Source organism: Triticum aestivum, chromosome 1D (assembly GCF_018294505.1).
Source record: "Triticum aestivum cultivar Chinese Spring chromosome 1D, IWGSC CS RefSeq v2.1, whole genome shotgun sequence".
Lineage (NCBI taxonomy): Eukaryota > Viridiplantae > Streptophyta > Magnoliopsida > Poales > Poaceae > Triticum > Triticum aestivum.
Genome location: NC_057796.1, coordinates 171,736,097 through 171,755,621, shown reverse-complemented (window position 1 = coordinate 171,755,621; position 19,525 = coordinate 171,736,097).

Genomic DNA, 19,525 nt, shown 5'->3' with positions numbered 1-19,525 from the left:
TGATGTAAGTCTTGCTGGGTACATTTGTACTCAAGTTTGCTTAATTTATGTTTTGCAGAGAGACTTCAGTCTCACTAGTAGTTCCACGTGGACTTCGATGTTTAGCTTGTTACCTCAGCTACGATCTTGTACCCTTGGGAGGGTCTAGTAGATAGTCAGGCTTCTCAGCCTTTTTCATTTGTAGTTGTCTGTACTCAGACATGTTATGCTTCCGTTGCTTGTATGCTCTGTATGTTGAGTCATGTGACCTATGATTGTAATTCTTACCATGTATGACTCTTCGGAGCCTTATGAATAAATACTTTGAGTCATAGAGTTTTGTTGTGATGCCATGTTGTATTTGCACATATCGAGCATATTGTGTGTATGATTTTGAAATGCTTGGTATGTGTGGGATCTGACTATCTAGTTGTTTATTCTTGGTAGCCTCTCTTATGGGGAAATGTCTCCTAGTGCTTCCATTGAGCCATGGTAGCTTGCTACTGCTCCGGAACACTTAGGCTGGCCGACATGTGTCCTTCTTCATTCCTGTGTCTGTCCCTTCGGGGAAATGTCATGCGTTGTTCCTTTAAGTCCTTGTAGCTTGCTACGACTTGGGTTCATACGTTGATGATCGACACGTTCGTTGCTGGGTCATGCATATCTGTCCCTGTAAGTTAGTGCCACTTTGGGTTTACGACTAGTCATGTCGGCCCGGGTACTCTGTCATATGGATGCTAGCGACACTATCATATACGTGAGCCAAAAGGCGCAAACGGTCCCGGGCCAGGTAAGGTGGCACCCGTGGGGATACAGTGCGTGAGGCCGCAAAGTGATATGATGTGTTACATGCTAGATCGATGTGACTTAGGATCGGAGTCCTGACACCGCACTCGCTGACTTCGTGGCGGAGTGGACCGACGCCTCAAGACCCAAGGTGAGTGAGGACCGATCTCTCTCACCAGGTAGCGAAGCATCAGACGGCTGGGTCATGTACTTCAACAACGCCTTTGCACGCCAGGGCGCGGGGGCTCGCGCTGTGCTCGTCTCGCCCACCCAAGACAAGCTCTACTACGCTGTGCAACTCTGCTTCCAGCGGGGCGAGAAGGTCTCCAACAACATCGCAGAATTCGAGGGGTTGATCGCTGGTCTCAAGGCTGCGGCGGCCTTGGGAGTGAAACGCCTCACCATCAAGGGCGACTCTCAACTCCTTGTCAACTTTTCCAACAAAGTGTATGAGCCAAATGACGAGCACATGGAGGCATACCTCGCGGAGGTGCGCAAGATGGAGAAGCAATTTCTGGGCCTAGAGCTGCAGCATGTGCCCCGTGGCACAAACAAGGAAGCCGACGACATCACCAAGAGGGCATCCAAGCGCCAGCCACAGGAACCCGGCGTCTTCGAGGAGCGGCTCTTCAAGCCTTCCGCGGTCCCTCCGGCTGCGGAGTCCGCGCCGCCTCGAGAGGAGCTTCCCCCGCCACCGGCCTCAGGAGCCCCGGCCCGCGGCCCGACCTCTGGAGTGCGCCTACTCCTCGCGCTCGAACCTCAGGAGGGGTGTTGGACTGAAGAGTTCAGGGCGTACCTAGGGCAAGTAATACTACCGGAGAAGGAGGAGGACGCGGAGCGCGTGGCCCGGCAGGCGACAACATACTGCATCCGGTGTGGTGAGCTATATAGAAAACGACCAAACGATGTTTCCTTGTGATGCATTTCCAAGAAGGAGGGGTGCAAGCTGCTAGCTGACATACATGGCGGAGACTGCGGGCATCACTCGTCGTTGCGCACCCTGGTGGGCAAGGCGTTTCGCAGCGGGTTCTACTGGCCTACGGCACTCAACGACACAACTGAGCTGGTGAGATCCTGTGAGGCCTTCCAGTTCCATGCCAAGCAAATCCACCAGCCAGCTCAGGGCCTCTAGACTATCCCGCTCTCCTGGCCGTTCGCGGTCTGGGGGCTGGATATCCTGGGTCCATTCCCCCGAGCGCCCTGGGGCTACCGCTACCTCTACGTCGCCATCGACAAGTTCACCAAATGGGCGAAGGTGGAAGCCGTCCGCACCATCCCAGCCGGGTCTACAGTCAAGTTCATCAAGGGCCTCGTGAGCCGGTTTGGGGTCCCCAACCGCATCATCACCGACAACGGCTCACAGTTCACTAGCAATCTCTTCAAGACATGTTATGCTAACCTTGGAACGCAGATTTGCTACGCCTCAGTGGTACACCCCAGGAGCAATGGCCAAGCCAAGCGCGCCAACGCGGAGGACCTTCAAGAAGAAGCTCGAGGCTTATAGTGGGGGCTGGCACGACGAGCTCCAGTCTGTGCTGTGGTCCATCCGCACCACCGCCACCAAGCAACAGGCGAGACCCCGTTCTTCCTCATCTACGGAGCAGAAGCGGTTCTCCCTCACGAGGTCAGGCATCGCTCCCCGCGGGTCCTGGACTTTGACGAGGCACGTCAAGACGCCATGCGGGGGATGGACCTTGTGCTGGGGGAGGAACGCCGCCGCCAAGCCTCGCTCCGAGCGGCAAGGTACCAGCAAGCGCTAGGACGGTATCACTGCTGCAGCGTCCGCTCCAGGACGCTCGAGGTGGGTGATCTCGTCCTGAGGCGGGTGCTCTCCAGGGAAGGGCTGCATAAGCTCTCACCCATGTGGGAGGCCCCGTTTAGGATTGCCCGCGTTTCCAGGCCTGGCGCCGCGTGCATGGAGACGCAGGACGGCATCCCCATCCAGAAAGCCTGGAACATCCAACACCTCCGGAAGTTCTACCCATGAAGCAAGGCCCAGTGCCTGTGAATGTCTCCGCTCGTGACACTCTCACATAATAATGAGTGGGGTTGTACACGCCTCGGAGTCTCCGGAGTGCCGCGCTCGGGCCTCGGGGGCTCCCTCCCACGTCCTACTGGCAGCACTTAGCTCCGCGCTGGTGAGAAGACTAGGCGAGGTGCCGAACGCGGCCGTTCATTTGCTTTCTGTATTTGGTTTGCACCCCCTTTTAATGGAATTTGAAGTTCTAGCGTTTCCCAGTCGCTTGGTTGAGTTTTTCCCCTGTTGCTTCTTCGCTCGACTCTTTGTTTTGTGCCAGGGAGGGCGGCAGTTACTCGACGCCCTCCCTCGCGCGCCTCGCGTGGGGGCTAGGCAAGTGTGTGGGTGCGCCGGGCTAACCTGGTCACAGGCACACCTCGCCAAAGCCCTGTCAGCTCGAGAGCTTCGGCTTCCCTGATCCTCGCGAGGCACCCTCGGTCGAGCTCTTGATTGGCGCACTCCCCTAAGTCCGTGCCCCACGGGTACCGCGACGCGGTGCGCTTGGCCATAGTCAGCCCACGCTTGAGGCCTCGCACAAGGAGGGTAAGAATTTCTAACAAATTTTCGCAGCTTTGCAATGTCCCCCAAGGTGAACGGCTCCCGAGTCGGCAGGAGGGAAGCCTCACCAGATGCCAGGAGGCGCGCACCCTCATGACGGGAGACTACCTCGGACGTATCAAGCTAAGTTATCCCTCTACGCCTACATAAAGCACATATGCCACAGCACAACACAAGGGAGATAAACATAACATGAGCGGCATAAGAATTACGGTTCAGTACATGCCCCCACAGGGCCCCATACTTGTTTCTTGGAATGCAGGAAGAAAGGAAAGGACAAGCAAAAGCGGCGCCCACGCCCGCAGCAGCTCACGAAGGCTGGCCTCCAGCGCTTCCCCCAGGACTCAGCCGGAGTCCTCTTCGCGCTTCACCGGGGCGCGGCGGCGGGATGACCCGCCACCGTCCTCATAGCGAGCCCGGCGATGTGGCGGTTGGTCGTAGCCACCGCTGCTGGAGCTTTCACCGAAGGAGGAGCTGCCACCGCCGGACAGGCCACGACCGTCGCCAAGGGCAAGCCCACCCTCGGCGTCGTCGCGGCCATCATGAAGACCTAGCTCATCGTCACCGTTGCTGTCCTCGGGGCAGCACCCTGCGCGGCGACCATCTTCCCCAAAACCCTCACGTAAAGGGTCGCGACGCCATCATACTTGAAGTGGAGGGTGCTGAAGGAAATATGCCCTAGAGGCAATAATAAAGTATTATTTATTTCCTTATATCATGATAAATGTTTATTATTCATGCTAGAATTGTATTAACCGGAAACATAATACATGTGTGAATACATAGACAAACAGTGTGTCACTAGTATGCCTCTACTTGACTAGCTCGTTAATCAAAGATGGTTATGTTTCCTAGCCATAGACATGAGTTGTCATTTGATTAACAGGATCACCTCATTAGGAGAATGACGTGATTGACTTGACCCATTCCGTTAGCTTAGCACCCGATCGTTTAGTATGTTGCTATTGCTTTCTTCATGACTTATAGATGTTCCTATGACTATGAGATTATGCAACTCCCGTTTACCGGAGGAACACTTTGTGTGCTACCAAACGTCACAACATAAATGGGTGATTATAAAGGTGCTCTACAGGTGTCTCCAAAGGTAGTTGTTGGTTGGCGTATTTCGAGATTAGGATTTGTCAATCCGATTGTCGGAGAGGTATCTCTGGGCCCTCTCGGTAATGCTCATCACTATAAGCCATGAAAGCCATGTGACTAATGAGTTAGTTGCGGGATGATGCATTACAGAACGAGTAAACAGACTTGTCAGTAACGAGATTAAACTAGGTATGATGATACCGACGATCGAATCTCGGGCAAGTAACATACCGATGACAAAGGGAACAACGTATGTTGTTACGCGGTCTGACCAATAAAGATCTTCGTAGAATATGTGGGAACCAATATGAGCATCCAAGTTCCGCTATTGGTTATTGACCGGAGAGGTGTCTCGGTCATGTCTACATAGTTCTCGAACCCGTAGGGTCCGCACGCTTAAAGTTACGATGACAGTTATATTATGAGTTTATATGTTTTGATGTACCGAAGGTTGTTCGGAGTCCCGGATGTGATCACGGACATGACGAGGAATCTCGAAATGGCCGAGACATAAAGATTGATATATTGGACGACTATATTCGGACACCGGAAGTGTTCCGGAGAAGTTTCGAATAAAACCGGAGTGCCGGAGGGGTTACCGAAACCCCCCGGGGAAATATTGGGCCTTAGTGGGCCTTGAGGGGAGAGAGAGGGAAGCAGCCAGGAGGTGGCGCGCCCCCTCCCATGAGGAGTCCAAATTGGACTAGGGGAGGGGGGTGCAGCCCCTCTTTCCCTCTCCCTCTCCCTCTCCCTCTCTTTCCTTCCCCCCTCTCTTCCTAGTTGTACTAGGAAAGGGGAGTCCTACTCCTACTAGGAGGAGGACTCCCCCCCTCTCCTTGGCGCGCCCAAAGGCAGCCGGCCTCCCCCTTGCTCCTTTATATACGGGGGAAGGGGGGCACCTCTAGACACACTTGATATACGATATTTTAGCCGTGTGCGCTGCCCCCTCCACCATATTACACCTCGATAATACCGTTGCGGAGCTTAGGCGAAGCCCTGCGTCGGTAGAACATCATCATCGTCACCACGCCGTCGTGCTGACGAAACTCTCCCTCAACACTCGGCTGGATCGGAGTTCGAGAGACGTCATCGAGCTGAACGTGTGCTGAACTCGGAGGTGCGGTGCGTTCGGTACTTGATCGGTCGGATCATGAAGACGTACGACTACATCAACCGCGTTGTGATAACGCTTCTGCTGTCGGTCTACGAGGGTACGTAGACAACACTCTCCCCTCTCGTTGCTATGCATCACCATGATCTTGCGTGTGCGTAGGAAATTTTTTGAAATTACTACGTTCCCCAACAGTGGTATCCGAGCCAGGTTTTATGCGTTGATGCTATGCACGAGTAGAACACAAGTGAGTTGTGGGCGATATAAGTCAGACTGCTTACCAGCATGTCATACTTTGGTTCAGCGGTATTGTGAGATGAAGCGGCCCGGACCAACATTACGGGTACGCTTACGCGAGACTGGTTTCACCGTTGCGAGCACTCGTTGCTTAAAGGTGACTGGCGGGTGTCTGTCTCTCTCACTTTAGTAGAACCGAGTGTGGCTACGCCCAGTCCTTGCAAAGGTTAAAACAACACCAACTTGACAAACTATCGTTGTGATTTTGATGCGTAGGTAAGAACGGTTCTTGCTAAGCCCATAGCAGCCACGTAAAACTTGCAACAACAAAGTAGAGGACGTCTAACTTGTTTTTGCAGGGCATGTTGTGATGTGATATGGTCAAGACATGATGCTATATTTTATTGTATGAGATGATCATGTTTTGTAACCGAGTTATCGGCAACTGGTAGGAGCCATATGGTTGTCGCTTTATTGTATGCAATGCAATCGCCATGTAATTGTTTTACTTTATCACTAAGCGGTAGCGATAGTCGTAAAAGCAATAGTTGGCGAGACGACAACGATGCTACGATGGAGATCAAGGTGTCGCGCCGGTGACGATGGTGATCATGACGGTGCTTCGGAGATGGAGATCACAAGCACAAGATGATATATCACTTATATTGATTGCATGTGATGTTTATCTTTTATGCATCTTATCTTGCTTTGATTGACGGTAGCATTATAAGATGATCTCTCACTAAAATTTCAAGATAAAAGTGTTCTCCCTGAGTATGCACCGTTGCAAAAGTTCTTCGTGCTGAGACACCACGTGATGATCGGGTGTGATAGGCTCTACGTTCAAATACAACGGGTGCAAAACAGTTGCACACGCGGAATACTCAGGTTAAACTTGACGAGCCTAGCATATGCAGATATGGCCTCGGGACACGGAGACCGAAAGGTCGAGCGTGAATCATATAGTAGATATGATCAACATAGTGATGTTCACCGTTGAAACTACTCCATCTCACGTGATGATCGGACATGGTTTAGTTGATATGGATCACGTGATCACTTAGAGGATTAGAGGGATGTCTATCTAAGTGGGAGTTCTTAAGTAATATGATTAATTGAACTTGAATTTATCATGAACTTAGTCCTGATAGTATTTTTGCAAATTATGTTCAATAGCTTGCGTTGTTGCTTCCCTGTGTTTATTTTTGATATGTTCCTAGAGAAAATTATATTGAAAGATGTTAGTAGCAAAGATGCGGATTGGATCCGTGATCTGAGGATTATCCTCATTGCTGCACAGAAGAATTATGTCCTTGATGCACCGCTAGGTGACAGACCTATTGCAGGAGCAGATGCAGACGTTATGAACGTTTGGCTAGCTCAATATGATGACTACTTGATAGTTTAGTGCACCATGCTTATCGGCTTAGAATCGGGACTTCAAAGACGTTTTGAATGTCATGGACCATATGAGATGTTCTAGGAGTTGAAGTTAATATTTCAAGCAAATACCCGAGTTGAGAGATATGAAGTCTCCAACAAAGTTCTATAGCTAAAAGACGAAGGAGAATAGCTCAAGCAGTGAGCATGTGCTCAGATTGTCTGGGTACTACAATCGCTTGAATCAAGTGGGAGTTAATCTTCCAGATAAAATAGTGATTGACAGAATTCTCTAGTCACCATCACCAAGTTAGTAGAACTTCGTGATGAACTATAGTATGCAAGGGATGACGAAAGTAATTCCCGAGCTCTTCGCGATGCTGAAATCGACGAAGGTAGAAATCAAGAAACAACATCAAGTGTTGATGGTTAACAAGACCACTAGTTTCAAGAAAAGGGCAAAGGGATAGAAGGGGAACTTCAAAAAGAACGGCAAGCAAGTTGCTACTCAAGTGAAGAAGCCCAAGTCTGTACCTAAGCCTGAGACTAAGTGCTTCTACTGCAAAGGGACTGGTCACTGGAAGCGGAACTGCCCCAAGTATTTGGTGGATAAGAAGGATGGCAAAGTGAACAAAGGTATATTGGATATACATGTTATTGATGTGTACTTTACTAGTGTTTATAGCAACCCCTCAGTATTTGATACTGGTTCAGTTGCTAAGAGTAGTAACTCGAAACGGGAGTTGCAGAATAAACAGAGACTAGTAAATGGCGAGGTGACGATGTGTGTTGGAAGTAGTTCCAAGAGTGATATGATCATCATCGCACACTCCCTATACTTTCGGGATTAGTGTTGAAACTAAATAAGTGTTATTTGGTGTTTGCGTTGAGCATGAATATGATTTGATCATGTTTGTTCCAATATGGTTATTCATTTAAATTAGAGAATAATTGTTGTTTTGTTTACATGAATAAAACCTTCTATGGTCATACACCCAATAAAATGGTTTGTTGGATCTCGATTGTAGTGATACACATATTCATAATAATGAAGCCAAAAGATGCAAAGTTAATAATGATAGTGCAACTTATTTGTGGCACTGCCGTTTAGGTCATATCGGTGTAAAGCGCATGAAGAAACTCCATAATGATGGACTTTTGGAATCACTTGATTATGAATCACTTGGTACTTGCAAACCGTGCCTCATGGGCAAGATGACTAAAACACCGTTCTCCGGAACTATGGAGAGAGCAACAGATTTATTGGAAATCATACATACAGATGTATGTGGTCCGATGAATATTGAGGCTCGTGGCGGATATCGTTATTTTCTCACCTTCACAGATGATTTGAGCAGATATGGGTATATCTACTTGATGAAACATAAGTCTGAAGCATTTGAAAAGTTCAAAGAATTTCAGAGTGAAGTGGAAAATCATCGTGACAAGAAAATAAGGTTTCTACGATCTGATCGCGGAGACAAATATTTGAGTTACGAGTTTGGTCTTCAATTAAAACAATGTGGAATAGTTTCACAAATTCGTGCCACCTGGAACACCACAGCATAATGGTGTGTCCGAACGTCATAACCGTACTTTATTGGATATAGTGCAATCTATGATGTCTTTTACCGATCTACCACTATCATTTTGGGGTTATGCATTAGAGACAGCTGCATTCACGTTAAATAGGGTACCATCTAAATCCATTGAGACGACATCTTATGAACTGTGGTTTGGCAAGAAACCAAAGTTGTCGTTTCTTAAAGCTTGGGGTTGCGATGCTTATGTGAAAAAGTTTCATCCTGATAAGCTCAAACCCAAATCGGAGAAATGTGTCTTCATAGGATACCCAAAGGAGACAGTTGGGTACACCTTCTATCACAGATCCGAAGGCAAGACATTCGTTGCTAAGTATGGATCCTTTCTAGAGAAGGAGTTTCTCTCGAAAGAAGTGAGTGGGAGGAAAGTAGAACTTGATGAGGTAATTGTACCTGCTCTCTTATTGGAAAGTAGTTCATTACAGAAACCAGTTTCTGTGACGCCTATACCAATTAGTGAGGAAGTTAATGATGATGATCATGGAACTTCAGATCAAGTTATTACTGAACCTCGTAGGTCAACCAGAGTAAGATCCGCACCAGAGTGGTACGGTAATCCTGTTCTGGAGGTTATGTTACTAGACCATGACGAACCTACGAACTATGAAGAAGCGATGGTGAGCCCAGATTCTGCAAAATGGCTTGAGGCCATGAAATCTGAGATAAGATCCATGTATGAGAACAAAGTATGGACTTTGATTGACTTGCCCAATGATCGGCGAGCCATTGAGATTAAATGGATCTTCAAGAGGAAGACGGACGCTGATAGTAGTGTTAGTATTTACAAAGCTAGAATTGTCGCAAAAGGTTTTCGACAAGTTTAAGGTGTTGACTACGATGAGAGTTTCTCACTCGTATCTATGCTTAAGTCTGTCCGAATCATGTTAGCAATTGCCGCATTTTATGAAATCTGGCAAATGGATAAACAAAACTGCATTCCTTAATGGATTTATTAAAGAAGAGTTGTATATGATGCAACCAGAAGGTTTTGTCAATCCTAAAGGTGCTAACAAAATATGCAAGCTCCAGCGATCCATCTATGGACTGGTGCAAGTATCTCGGAGTTGGAATATACACTTTGATAAGTTGATCAAAGCATATAGTTTTATACAGACTTGCGGTGAAGCCTGTATTTACAAGAAAGTGAGTGGGAGCACTACAGCATTTCTGATAAGTATATGTGAATGACATATTGTTGATCGGAAATAATGTAGAATTATTCTGCAAAGCATAAAGGAGTGTTTGAAAGGAGTTTTTCAAAGAAAGACCTCGGTGAAGCTGCTTACATATTGAGCATCAAGATCCATAGATATAGATCAAGACGCTTGATAAGTTTTTTCAATGAGTACATACCTTAACAAGATTTTGAAGTAGTTCAAAATAGAACAGTCAAAGAAAGAGTTCTTGCCTGTGTTAAAAGGTGTGAAATTGAGTAAGACTCAAAGCCCGACCACGGCAGAAGATAGAAAGAGAATGAAAGTCATTCCCTATGCCTTGGCCAAAGGTTCTATAAAGTATGCCATGCTGTGTACCAGATCTATTGTATACCCTACACTGATTTTGGCAAGGGAGTACAATAGTGATCTAGGAGTAGATCACTGGACAGCGGCCAAAATTATCCTTAGTGGAATAAGGATATGTTTCTCGATTATGGAAGTGACAAAAGGTTCGTCGTAAAGGGTTACGTCGATGCAAGTTTTGACACTAATCTAGATGACTCTAAGTCTCGGTCTAGATACATATTGAAAGAGGGAGCAATTAGCTAGAGTAGCTCCATGCAGAGCATTGTAGACATAGAAATTTGCAAAATACTTACGGATCTGAATGTGACAGACCCGTTGACTAAAATTATCTCACAAGCAAAACATGATCACACCTTAGTACTCTTTGGGTGTTAATCACATAGCGATGTGAACTAGATTACTGACTCTAGTAAACCCTTTGGGTGTTGGTCACATGACGATGTGAACTATGGGTATTAATCACATGGTGATGTGAACTATTGATGTTAAATCACATGGCGATGTGAACTAGATTATTGACTCTAGTGCAAGTGGGAGACTGAAGGAAATATGCCCTAGAGGCAATAATAAAGTATTATTTATTTCCTTATATCATGATAAATGTTTATTATTCATGCTAGAATTGTATTAACCGGAAACATAATACATGTGTGAATACATAGACAAACAGTGTGTCACTAGTATGCCTCTACTTGACTAGCTCGTTAATCAAAGATGGTTATGTTTCCTAGCCATAGACATGAGTTGTCATTTGATTAACGGGATCACCTCATTAGGAGAATGACGTGATTGACTTGACCCATTCCGTTAGCTTAGCACCCGATCGTTTAGTATGTTGCTATTGCTTTCTTCATGACTTATACATGTTCCTATGACTATGAGATTATGCAACTCCCGTTTACCGGAGGAACACTTTGTGTGCTACCAAACGTCACAACGTAAATGGGTGATTATAAAGGTGCTCTACAGGTGTCTCCAAAGGTACTTGTTGGGTTGGCGTATTTCGAGATTAGGATTTGTCACTCCGATTGTCGGAGAGGTATCTCTGGGCCCACTCAGTAATGCACATCACTATAAGCCTTGCAAGCATTGTGACTAATGAGTTAGTTGCGGGATGATGTATTACGGAACGAGTAAAGAGACTTGCCGGTAACGAGATTGAACTAGGTATCGAGATACCGACGATCGAATCTCGGGCAAGTAACATACCGATGACAAAGGGAACAACGTATGTTGTTATGCGGTCTGACCAATAAAGATCTTCGTAGAATATGTGGGAACCAATATGAGCATCCAAGTTCCGCTATTGGTTATTGACCGGAGAGGTGTCTTGGTCATGTCTACATAGTTCTCGAACCCGTAGGGTCCGCACGCTTAAAGTTACGATGACAGTTATATTATGAGTTTATATGTTTTGATGTACCGAAGGTTTTTCGGAGTCCCGGATGTGATCACGGACATGACGAGGAGTCTCGAAATGGTCGAGACATAAAGATTGATATATTGGACGACTATATTCGGACACCGGAAGTGTTCCGGAGAAGTTTCGGATAAAACCGGAGTGCCGGAGGGGTTACCGGAACCCCCCGGGGAAATATTGGGCCTTAGTGGGCCTTGAGGGGAGAGAGAGGGCAGCAGCCAGGAGGTGGCGCGCCCCCTCCCATGAGGAGTCCGAATTGGACTAGGGGAGGGGGGCGCAGCCCCTCTTTCCCTCTCCCTCTCCCTCTCTTTCCTTCCCCCCCTCTCTTCCTAGTTGGACTAGGAAAGGGGAGTCCTACTCCTACTAGGAGGAGGACTCCCCCCTCTCCTTGGCGCGCCCAAAGGCAGCCGGCCTCCCCCTTGCTCCTTTATATACGGGGGAAGGGGGGCACCTCTAGACACACTTGATATACGATATTTTAGCCGTGTGCGGTGCCCCCCTCCACCATATTACACCTCGATAATATCGTTGCGGAGCTTAGGCGAAGCCCTGCGTCGGTAGAACATCATCGTCACCACGTCGTCGTGCTGACGAAACTCTCCCTCAACACACGGCTGGATCGGAGTTCGAGGGACGTCATCGAGCTGAACGTGTGCTGAACTCGGAGGTGCTGTGCGTTCGGTACTTGATCGGTCGGATCGTGAAGACGTACGACTACATCAACCGCGTTGTGATAACGCTTCTGCTGTCGGTCTACGAGGGTACGTAGACAACACTCTCCCCTCTCGTTGCTATGCATCACCATGATCTTGCGTGTGCGTAGGAATTTTTTTGAAATTACTACGTTCCCCAACAGGTGCACCTCCTGCCCAGGCCATGCGTATGGGCAAACGTTTGCCAGCCGCGGGCCAGGACCGCATTGCCCGCGGCGGAAACCTCCGCCGCGACCCATGAGGCCTTGCTGCAGCAGCCATCAGCTTGTAGCCAGAAGCCATCGAGACCTACAGCCGGCAGCTCACTGACGAAGGAGCGCGGGAGCTGGAGCCAAGTGCCGGCCGGCCGCTCCGACCACACGACGAATTCCAGAAGCACGTCCGCCGAATGGAAGTGCGGCCGAGGGGGCCGGGCGACCACGGCGCGCCTCCCCTAGGCGCAAGGGCTGCTTCGCACAGAATAGCCCCCTCCATGAGAGGAGGCACCACCGCGGCCGCCAAGGACGATGCCGGTTCCCGAGGGGTGCGCCCTCCCACCTGGTGGACCGCGGTAGGGGTCGCAGCGTGCTTGCAGGGACGGCCACGCCCCCTCTTGGGTGGTGGCGAGCCGGGTCCGTCCTGGCGCGCTTTCCCCTTCTCTGCAGCTGAGAACCTCTTCATCGACGCCATGGGTGTCGTGGCAAGACGGCGAAGTGAGAGGGAAGAAGAAGAAGCAGACGGAGTGGAGAAAGAGATGAGCGATGGGGGCACCGCCCACCCCCTCATTTATAGCCGGAAGGAGGCCAACCGCCGGCCTCCACGATTGCAGGTAATGATGGTTTTCTTTTGCATGTAGCAGGGTCTCGTCAAGTTGAATGGTTGTTGAGGCAGGGTGGGGAAGCGGAGACGCCCACGTCCCGTCAATCGCCATGCGTCGATCAAGGCCGCAGGCTATTGGGGCCCATGGTGCTCCGCACTTGCCATTTGGCTTCGCCTCGAAGCCAATCCCGAGCGTTCCTTGGGCCTAGGGGCTACTGTTGGCATCCTGGGAACGGGGGTCCCCAGACTTGCTTGCCCGCGGCCCATGACGCGGCTCCACCAACGGCCTGGTACGACCCATCTTCAGCAACAACCTCTCAAGACCCTCACGAGGGGCCAAGCCTCGCGAGTCGGACGACACTGAGACCTCCTTAGGGGCGGCCTCACTAGGCTGGCTCCCGAGGATCGGAGATATCTATGCAAGGGGCACCTTGCGAGGTTCACGTGATGTGAGCCATGACGACCAAGGCTAGGCGGGCGCCAACGGGCGCAGTGTGCCTATTTCCTCTTTGGTGCTATAGGGGCAAGTGCAGACGAGGAGTCCCGAGGTGTCAGGCAAAGGTTTCCATATCGGTGCAACAAGACCAAGACCGGCAGGACGGAGGTCACCGCAGAGCCAGCGATGGCGTCACCACCAGAGCCTTTGGCAGACGAAGACCACCTTTGGTCAGGATAGCTTGTACCAATTGCCTCCCTTCAAAATTAGCCATTGTGGGATCCCTTCCCGCCTAATATTGGGAAGAGGACCAGGGCCTCTATAAATAGGACTAGCCACCACCATAGGAGGGGGATGGGATAGAGACGGATCATTGAGACCACTCACCTACGCACCAGCTCACCGAGATCAAGAACACCTCTCCTCAGGAGGCTGTTCTTATTTTGTACTGTTCATCCTCAGCCTCCAAGGCAATCCACCACACACATTGGAGTAGGGTATTACACCACAACGCGGGCCCGAACCAGTATAAACTCTCGTGTCTCTCATTCCTTGGGTCCGTCGAGTTAGGCCTTGAGATCGTCGCGCGAGTGAGCTAGGGGGAGAGAGAGTTCCTGCGCACCCCTGTGTTCGAACCTCAAGGGTTTGCCGGAACCCTTAATCCGACAGAGGGGTTACCCTTCAACTAAAGAAAACTACTGAAAGCATAACAACTGAAAATACATACACCTTTCCTGCTGCCAGGGGGCTTGACCCTGGGTTCCTTCTTCGTGGGCTCCTCGGACACCTCGAACTTCTCGTCGCCCGAGCTGTAAGGTATAACCAGCTTAGGCTGGTGTCGTCCCTTTGGGGTCGGGGAAGTCTGGACCCCCTCGGTGTCTTTGGACACCGGCCTCTTTTTGGAGTGTGAAGTGGCACTCTCCTCTTCATCCTCCTCCTCCTCATTCCCGTCCTGTACGGATGAGGCACAGCGTCTCCCGACCGGTTTCCCAGCCGGATCCTACGACGGAGGCCTTCCCTGGCCTCCGGTGCTTCTTGTTTCTTGCCCTTCTGATGCGGAGCATCCTATGGACATCACCATGTCAAGAGTCCATTTGGCAAGTGACACGTGTGACATCTACTTCATACATACAAAGGTGAATCATCTCCTTTAAACGTGTCCACCTATACCTTTCAAGGATGGTATACTACTTGACCCCTCTCTTGTGCGCATACATAGGTTTGAGCGGAGCTACACATTCATCGAGGAGGAGTCCAAGAAGAAGAGAACATCTACACCACCCAAGAGGGAAGCCTGGAAGCGGAGAAGGAAGCGCCAAGAAGAAGGCAGCAGCTCCCAGGCGACCCCGTGCCCACGGGCCTCATAGGCTGCCGACCCTGAAGACCCAGTGCACACGGGTGTGTACCGTGCCCACGAGACCCCCGTGTCCACGGGCCTCACGGACCCCGTGCGCACGGGCTCCACTTACCCCGTGCACACGACCCCCCCTGAATGTTGCTGCGGGTTTTGCCCATGTAATGTCCATTTCGCCCATGCTTACCCCTTCATCCCCTAGGACTGTATATACTCCTTCATTTCCTCCATTTAGACTTAGCTAAGAATAGATCTAGACATTGGAGCTTATCTCATGTATCTCCCCTTGAGGGATTCCTCTTGAGAGAGAAGGCTCCATTGGAGTTCAAGGCCTCCATTGGAGAAGATCCTTAGGGATTCATCAAGACCTCATCTCCCTTTGGGATGTGGGATGAACTTTACCATGTATCCATGTTCCTCTAGTTGTTCTTGTACTTTTTTGGATGTTGTGGGATTTGAGTATAGTGGATGTGTGATTGGACTTGTTCTTGAGTGTTCTCTTGTGATTTCCCCCTTGTGTTCATCTTGTTCTTGGGGATTTCCCCTCCAATTTATGAAAGATCCATTTTAGGGTTCCACCCTACAACTGGTATCATGAGCCATGGTTTCTCACAAAATTGGAGCCCCCCCTCTGAAGGAAATATGCCCTAGAGGCAGTAACAAACTTGTTATTTATATTTCCTTATATCATGATAAATGTTTATTATTCATGCTAGAATTGTATTAACCGGAAACTTGATACATGTGTGAATACATAGACAAATCACAGTGTCCCTAGTATGCCTCTACTAGACTAGCTCGTTAATCAAAGATGGTTAAGTTTCCTGACCATAGACATGTGTTATCATTTGATGAATGGGATCACATCATTAGGAAAATGATGTGATGGACAAGACCCATCCGTTAGCTTAGCATAATGATCGTTAAGTTTTATTGCTATTGCTTTCTTCATGACTTATACATATTCCTTTGACTATGAGATTATGCAACTCCCGAATACCGGAGGAATACCTTGTGTGCTATCAAACATCACAACGTAACTGGGTGATCATAAATATGATCTACATGTATCTCCGAAGGTGTTTGTTGGGTTGGCATAGATCAAGTTTAGGATTTGTCAATCCGAGTATCGGAGAGGTATCTCTGGGCCCTCTCGGTAATGCACATCATGATAAGCCTTGCAAGCAATGTGACTAATGAGTTAGTTATGGGATGATGCATTACAGAACGAGTAAATAGACTTGCCGGTAACGAGATTGAACTAGGTATGAAGATACCGACGATTGAATCTCGGGCAAGTAACATACCGATGACAGAGGGAATGACGTATGTTGTCATTGCGGTTTGACCGATAAATATCTTCGTGGAATATGTAGGAACCAATATGAGCATCTAGGTTCCACTATTGGTTATTGATCAGAGATGTGTCTCGGTCTTGTCTAGATAGTTCTCGAACCCGTAGGGTCCGCACGCTTAACGTTCGATGACAATTTGTATTATGAGCTATGTGTTGTAGTGACCGAAGATTGTTCGGAGTCCCTGATGAGATCATGGACATGACGAGGAGTCTCAAAATGGTCGAGAGGTAAATGTTGATATATTGGACGATAGTATTCGGACACCGAAAGTGTTTTGGAATGTATCGGCTACATATCGGAGTACCGGGTGGTTACCGGAACCCCCCGGGGGAAGATATGGGCCATAGGAGTGGAGGCAAGGCAGCCCACAAGGGGTGGCGCGCCCCCCAGGGAAGGAGTCCGAATTGGAATAGGGGAGGGGGCGCGGCCCCCTTTTCCTTCTCCTCCTCCCTTTCCCCTTCCGGTAAAAGGAAAGGCGGCGGGGGGGGGGGGGGCGAATTGGACTAGGAGTCCATGTGGGACTCCTCCCACTTGGCGCGCCCTAGGCCGGCCTCCTCCCCTCTCCCTCCTTTATATACGGGGGCAGGGGGGCACCTCTAAGGCACATCAATTGTTCTTAGCCGTGTGTGGTGCCCCCCTCCACCATTTACTCCTCCGGTCATATTGTCGTCGTGCTTAGGCGAAGGCCTGCACAGATCACATCACCATCACCGTCAGCACACCGTCGTGCTGACAAAACTCTCCCTCGACAGTTTGCTGGATCAAGAGTTCGAGGGACGTCATCGAGATGAACGTGTGCAGAATTCGAAGGTGCCGTACATTCGGTGCTTGATCGGTTGAATTGAGAAGACGTTCGACTACATCAACCGCGTTAAGCTAACGCTTTCGCTTCCGGTCTATGAGGGTACGTGGACACACTCTCCCTCTCTCGTTGCTATGCATCTCCTAGATAGAACTTGCGTGATCGTAGGAATTTTTTTGAAATTGCATGCTACGTTCCCCAATAGTGGCATCCGAGCCAGGTCTATGCGTAGATGATATGGACGAGTAGAACACAAAGAGTTGTGGGCGATCATAGTCATACTGCTTTCCACCAACGTCTTATTTTGATTCGGTGGTATTGTTGGATGAAGCGGCCCGGACCAACCTTACATGACCACGTTCATGAGACCGGTTCCACCGACAGACATGCAACTTGTTTTGCATAAAGGTGGCTGGCGGGTGTCTGTTTCTCCAACTTTAGTTGAATCGAATTTGACTACGGCCGGTCCTTGTTGAAGGTTAAAACAACAAACTTGACGAAACATCGTTGTGGTTTTGATGCGTAGGTAAGAATGGTTCTTACTAGAAGCCCGTAGCAGCCACGTAAAACTTGCAACAACAAAGTAGAGGACGTCTAACTTGTTTTTGCAGGGCATGTTGTGATGTGATATGGTCAAGACATGATATGATATACGTTATTGTATGAGATGATCATGTTTTTAAAAGTTATCGGCAACTGGCAGGAGCCTTATGGTTGTCGCTTTATTGTATGAAATGCAATCGCCATGTAATTGCTTTACTTTATCACTATGCGTTAGAGATAGTTGTAGAAGCAATAGTCGGCGAGATGACAACAATGATACGATGGAGATCAAGGTGTCAAGCCGGTGACGATGGAGATCATGACGGTGCTTTGGAGATGGAGATCAAAGGCACAAGATGATGATGGCCATATCATGTCACATATTTTGATTGCATTTGATGTTTATCTTTTATGCATCTTATTTTGCTTAGTACGGCGGTAGCATTATAAGATGATCCCTCACCAAAATTTCAAGGTATAAGTGTTCTCCCTGAGTATGCACCATTGCGACAGTTCGTTGTGCCGAGACACCCTGTGATGATCGGGTGTGATAAGCTCTATGTTCACATACAGTGGGTGCAAGACAGTTTTGCACGTGCGGAATACTCAGGTTAAACTTGACGAGCCTAGCATGTACAGACATGGCCTCGGAACACTAAGACCGAAAGGTCGAACGTGAATCATATAGTAGATATGATCAACATAGAGATGTTCAGCATTGAAAACTACTCCATCTCAGGGGATGATCAGACATGGTTTAGTTGATATGGATCATGTGATCATTTAGATGACTCGAGGGATGTCTATATAAGTGGGATTTCTTAAGTAATATGATTAATTGAACTTAATTTATCATGAACTTAGTCCTGATAGTTTTTGCATATCTATGTTGTAGATCAATGGCCCGTGCTACCGTTCCCTTGAATTTTAATGCGTTCCTAGATAAAGCTAAGTTGAAATATGATGGTAGCAACTACACGGGCTGGGTCCGTAACTTGAGATTATCCTCATTGCTGCACAGAAGAATTATGTCCTTGATGCACTGCTAGGTGAAAGGCCTGCTGTAGGAGCAAATGCTGATGTTATGAACGTCTGGCAAGCTCGATCTAATGACTACTCGATAGTTCAGTGTGCCATGCTTTACGGCTTAGAATCGGGATTTCAAAGACGTTTTGAACGTCATGGACCATATGAGATGTTCCTGGAGTTGAAGCTAATATTTCAAGCAAATGCCCAAGTTGAGAGATATGAAGTCTCCAACAAGTTCTATAGCTGCAGGATGGAGTAGAACAGTTCTGTCACTGAACACATACTCAGAATGTCTGGGTACCATAACCACTTGACTTAGCTGGGAGTTAATCTTCCGGATGATAGTGTTATTGACAGAGTTCTTCAATCACTGCCACCAAGCTACAAAGGCTTCGTGATGAACTATAACATGCAAGGGATGGAGAAGACTATTCACGAGCTCTTCGCAATGCTCAAAGCTGCGGAGGTAGAAATCAATAAGGAGCATCAAGTCTTGATGGTTAACAAGTCCACTAGTTTCAAGAAAAAGGGCAAAGGAAAGAAAGGGAACTTCAAGAAGAATGGCAAGCAAGTTGCTACTCCCGGGAAGAAGCCCAAGTCTAGACCTAAGCCTAGAACTGAATGCTTCTACTGCAAAGGGACTGGACATTGGAAGCGGAATTGCCCCAAGTATTTGGCGGATAATAAGGATGGCAAAGTGAACAAAGGTATATTTGATATACATGTTATTGATGTGTACCTTACTAATGCTCGTAGTAGCGCCTGGGTATTTGATACTG